Below are 6,000 nucleotides of genomic sequence, written 5' to 3' on the forward strand. Positions count from 1 at the left end.
GAATTAAAATAAAAACATGTGCTTTGATTTCTAAACGAGTTCAATAGTTTTGTAATTAGTACTTATTCATTCATAACATTCCTTCGTCTTGTATTTTAGAATTATCCTCATAAATACCGATAAAACTAGGGACGCAAGTTAGAGGGGTCATATTGAAGGTGGAGGTTTCGAGTTTGCCAATTTAAATTTATGTTAAACTATTGTGCTAACCTGTTCTATACATAGAATTTTAAAGATATGATGGAATATATATTATTATTTTTATTTAATTTTAAAGTTATTTTCAAGTTAGAAACTATATCAATTTATAAGATTTTTTTGTTGTTAGTGGAACAAGAAGCTTACTTCTATTTAGTAATTTGATTATTAAATTTATGAAATCATGCATGCTTTTTTTTGAGTGGAACAAGAAACTTACTTCTACTTAATAATTTGATTATTAAATTTATGAAATCATGCATGCTTTATTTCTATTTTTGAATTTATGATCTCTTAATAAAAAACACATACTCTTAAATATTAAATCTTTTTATATAGACAAGAAACCTATTTCAACGAAATAATTTGATTACTAAATTTATAAAATCATACATACTCTACTCCTATTTTCAAGCCTATGATATCTTAATAAAAAACACATCCTCCTGAGCATTAAAAGGATGACAAATATAAAACCTTTATGTAAAAAAAAAATATTGGTATTATTTATGATGAGATAGATGAATCAAATGTTGAAAATGTAATTTCAACGCAGCCGTACTGCGCTCTCCAAAACCGCCAGATTGAAAACCACAAAACCGCCTCGAGCACATCGCACCGCCTTCCAATGAAAAGTTGTTTCCGTATATTGGCCTCCGATGCGTTTTGGTGCAGGCACGTGGCTCTCGCCTGACGTCAGCATCTCTGACATATCGGGAGGTAAAGCTCAGCAACATGGTGGCTTCCGATATCAATCTCCACCGTTGGATTTGCTTCTTCATCCTCCACCGTCGATCTCTGAAGCTGCTGCCCGCTTGCGTCAAAACGAATTTATTTCTGCGTGGAGTGAAATACTTTCTCTGTTGACTGCCACTCCTGTCTGCAAAAAGGAATTAAATTGAATTTATTGCGGGTCGTAAATGGTTGGCAGAACATTTATTTTTATTACTTTTACACCAATGAGAGGTATGGGCATAAAAAGTCATATTCACGTATTATCCTTTTGGAAATGCATTGGATATGCATTAAAAAAAACTAAAACAAATGCATATGTTTTTTTTGTAATATGCGTTGACCATATATGATTGAAAAACCCACGGTTGTAAATAATTTTTATGCACGAAGGTATGGTGGATATTAATGACAGGTATGGTCATTATATCATGATATATACGCAATGTAAAATTCATATGAAGGTAGAGCTCGGTGGGTTGTAATGTTTTTTTTTAAGTGTTGGCCATTGTGAAATGAGAGCTTAGGGGAGCGAAAAGAATAGTGTGCACAGCAGTGCATGAAAAAGAGCAGAAGTGGAGCATATATGTTATGCAATGTTATTGTTGCATATGAGAGTGGTGTAACGCGCAGCAGCGAAAGAGCAGGGAGTGCTCAGAATGAAGACCAGCACATGAAGCAGGTGAAGACATTGCATGGTAGTGCATAGATTTTTTTTAATGTATTGGGTATGCATTGAAATGCAGGAGAAAAGAACGCACAAGTATCTTTGAAATTGTGAATGTAATTTACTGCATATGTAAAAGTTTGTTTTACAGCAGTATGTGTAAAATATTTTTACAGCAGTATGTGTAAAAATAGTTTTACACCAGTAAAGTGAAAAGAGGTTTTACAGCAGTAAACCCAGCACAGTGAACTCTCAGGTGGAGAGAAAAGACAAAGTTTTTATTTTTGATGGGTGAAAGTAATTTTGGTGAATTCCTCTCAACAAAGAGGAAGACATATGTAACAGGCTTTATATTCTAATGAATGGAAATGATTTTATGGTTGTGTAATACTCTGTTCTAAGTAATTTTTTTTTTAAAGCTTCCCTGTGCACAAAAGATCCTGGAACAGTGGAAACAGAGCATTGGCTCTGTGGTGTTTGCTTGTTTGGTTTTTGGTATTTTCTCCATTCAAAAATATCCAACAGTGGTATCAGAGCAGGCTTAGGCTCTTTGAAGACTCAAAGAAGCTGAAGGAAGGTGTTGTTGCAGCAGTCAAACCTCTCCAGCAGTGTGAAGCCACAGCCAAAAGGATTAAGGTATTCCTCAAGCTTTCCTTTGTGTTACTGTTATAGAAACAGTCAGTGATTAAAAAAACACAGTCAAGTATTTGAAGACTAGTTAAGAATGGCAAGGTCAAAGAAGAAAGCATCCAAGCCTGCTAAAAATGTGTCTCCCTTCTCTACTAAACTAGAAGGCAATCTGTTTGAAAGCATTGTATTTGAGGTTCCAAAGTTTGATGGAAACTTTGATGTATGGGAAATAATGATGAGGGCTTTCCTAATGTCTGAGGGGATTGAAGTCTGGGAGTCAGTGATTGATGACAGCAAGATGGATAAAGAATCCATGGAGTATGATGCACAAGCAGCAAAACTTATCTTGGATGGACTCCCTGATTCTGTGAAGAGGAATCTAGGAAAATATACATCAGCAAAGGATATATGGGACAGACTGCATGACCTTCATGCAAAGGGAGCACTGACCATGACAATGAGTCAAGAAGAACCCATCATAGAAGCTGAGAATGAAAAGCTTGACCTCATCAAGCTTCAAGTAAAAGAAAGGGATGAAGAGCTAGCCAAGCTCAAGAAGGAGCTTGATCAATGCAAGAAGAAACATCATGAAGAAGTCATATCCATGACAAATCAGCTGAATAGTGCAAAGAAGCAGGCAGATGCCTTGACAAGCCAACTTGAACAAAAGCACAAGAGAGTGAACAAGCTTGTAGAAGAGATTGGACAGTGCAAGGCAGAGGTCTCCTCCCTTAAGTCTGAACTACAAGAAGCCAGGAAGCAGGCACAAGGAGCTGAAAAGAAAATGAAGAGAAGTCAAGCAAAAGATGAAGAAATCTCCAAAATGAAGACAGATATTATCTCCTTCAAAATAGTAGCAGCTGAAGCTACTCGTAGCAAGGAAGAAACTGAGGGACAGCTTGCAAAGAAAAACAATGAATGTGAAAAGTTGGAAGAAGAGATTGTCCTCCTCAAGAAGAAGGTTGAAGGGATGAACAAGATCATGAAGAGCTCTCAAGCTTTGGATGACATGCTCAGCTATCACAGATCTCCATCTGATAAATCAGGACTTGGGTATGTAGCTGAACCCTCAAACAAGGATGAGGATGCTTTAAGCAAAGGAGATGTGAAGAAGCCAGAAAGAAGTTGTGATGCTCCTAGTTCCAGCAAAGGCAAGGAGAAAAATGAAGGCTGCAATAGAAGAAATCTTGCTCCAAGTAGAAAATCAGCTCCAAGAAGAAATGTAGCTGATGTCAAAGAGGCAAGAGGCAATGGTGATCATCAAAGGATCTCAAGGCAGCAAGGCTTCAGAAGTGCATCAAGGAAACCTCCATCTCACAGGTACCAAAGTTCATTTTATGGTTATTGTTATGCTTGCTCAAACTTTGGTCATATGGCAAAAGATTGTAGAGCATTTCATGGAGATAGATGTTGTGGTCTACGACAACCTCCAAGAAACAATTTTAGAAGAAATCATGAAATGTCATTCATGAAAAATGTAGAATGCTTCAAGTGTCATAACATTGGGCATATGGCACGAGATTGTAACTTGACATGGGCTCTTACACAAGCTAGACCCATGCAAAAGAAGAAAGTTACACAAGTATGGAGAAGGAAGGAAAGGCAATCTGAAAACCCCTTGAACTCCCCAGTCGATCTAAATTTGTTTTGAGAAGAGTCTGCTGAAAGAAGATAAAGCATACACTAAAGGGGAGCTTGAATTTTTTTTGTTTGCTGAACTGTATTAACAGTCATTTGTTGATGGAGGATGTATTGCAGCGCAGCAGTTGCAAATGAAATCTTTTTTAATCCCTCCAAAAAGGTAATATGCAGCAGTGATGAAATCAGCAATGTTTTTGCTTTGTGTTTATGCAATATGCACAGAAATGCATAAAGAAGAAAAGATGGCAGCGCTGAAATGTAAAGAGCAGCAGCGAGATAAGAGAAAAATGCAAAGCATGGAGACCCTCACAACAGTGGGAAGATAGAATACAAAACAACAGTTTGGAAATTTTTTTTGGAGCACATGGATTAGAATGAACAGCAGTTTGAAATTTTTTTTGTGATGCACATGCATTGAAATGCATAGCAATGGAAGGTAGTTTCCCTTCTATGTAATGTGAGAGAACACACTCACAGCAGAGTGAGTACAATACACAGCAGTAAAAAAAATGTAATGTTTTTTTGTATGCAATGCAACATGCAAAGAAATGCATAAAGAAAAACAAGGACAACAGATTTTTAATGCACGCTAGATGTATAAGAATGTGTGTGGCAGCAGAAAGCCAAAGGAATTGCACAGCAGTGCATTGTGTAAAAAAAATTTTGAATGAAGACTAAGATTGTGTGAAGCAAGGGTGCATAAGAAAAGGCAGCAGCCCGTGTTATTTTTTTGTGTGGAGAATGAAGTGCCAAGAGTATGGGCACAGCAGTATGATGAAACAAAAGGCAGCGACAGTGCAAATTGCAGAGGCAACGCAGCAGCAAATAAAAACCTAGGGATGACAGTCTATGGTTATGGGTATGGACAGCAGTGAATATGGAAAATGCAGCAGCAAGAAGTTATGGACAGCAGCATGATGGCAAGAAGGAGAAGCACACAGCAATGCAAATAAGAAAATGCAGCAGCAAGAAGTTATGGGTAGCAGCAAGAAGTTTTGAACAGCAGCACATGCAAAAGAAATTTTCCTTACAGTAGTAAAGGTAAATGTAATGAATTTGTTGTTCATTGAATTGAAATGCAATATATGCAATAGCAGTGAGTGTAAGAAATGTTTACACACAGCAGTGTAAATTTGTAAATTGGGACAGTGTAATTGTTTCAGAAAAGAAAGAGTATTTTGTCTTTGAAAAATGCACAAGCAGTGCAAGTGTAGACACAGCAGTGTGGGGTAGACGCAGTAAAGAAGATGGCACAACAGTGCAGCAGAGAATATGCAGCAGCATAAAAGAACATTGTAATGAGTTTGCACACACAGCAGTGCAATGTTTGTTTTTGAAACTGCATGTAAAGCAGTGTCTGTTTGTAATCCCTCTGTTAATGAGGAAGGTGCTTTTCAGCACAGTCATTTGGTGAAACCCTCTATGAAAGAGGAAGATGCTTTTCAGCATAGTGTGGTAAATCCCTCTATCAAGAGGATGATGCTTTTCAGCATAGTCACTGGTGAATCCCTCTGTCATGAGGAAGGTGCTCTTAAGCACAGTTTCAGGTTAATCCCTCTATTAAGAGGAAGACAACTTTGTTGTTTGTGGAACTGCATCAGAAGCAGTTGGTGAATCCCTCTATGTGAGGAAGATGTCTTTGTAACAGCAGTGTTGGTGAATCCCTCGATGTGAGGAAGTGTTTGGGTATGTTTGAACGCCCAGCAGTTGAAATTAAAGGGGAGTGTTGAAAATGTAATTTCAACGCAGCCGTACTGCGCTCTCCAAAACCGCCAGATTGAAAACCACAAAACCGCCCAGAGCACATCGCACCGCCTTCCCATGAAAAGTTGTTTCCGTATATTGGCCTCCGATGCGTTTTGGTGCAGGCACGTGGCTCTCGCCTGACGTCAGCATCTCTGACATATCGGGAGGTAAAGCTCAGCAACAAGGTGGCTTCCGATATCAATCTCCACCGTTGGATTTGCTTCTTCATCCTCCACCGTCGATCTCCGAAGCTGCTGCCCGCTTGCGTCAAAACGAATTTATTTCTGCGTGGAGTGAAAGACTTTCTCTGTTGACTGCCACTCCTGTCTGCAAAAAGGAATTAAATTGAATTTATTGCGGGTCGTAAATGGTTGGCAGAACATTTA

Source organism: Pinus tabuliformis, chromosome 3_1, assembly GCF_031772625.1.
Source record: "Pinus tabuliformis cultivar Carrire ecotype Pingquan chromosome 3_1, CPIR1, whole genome shotgun sequence".
NCBI classification, from domain to species: Eukaryota; Viridiplantae; Streptophyta; class Pinopsida; order Pinales; family Pinaceae; genus Pinus; species Pinus tabuliformis.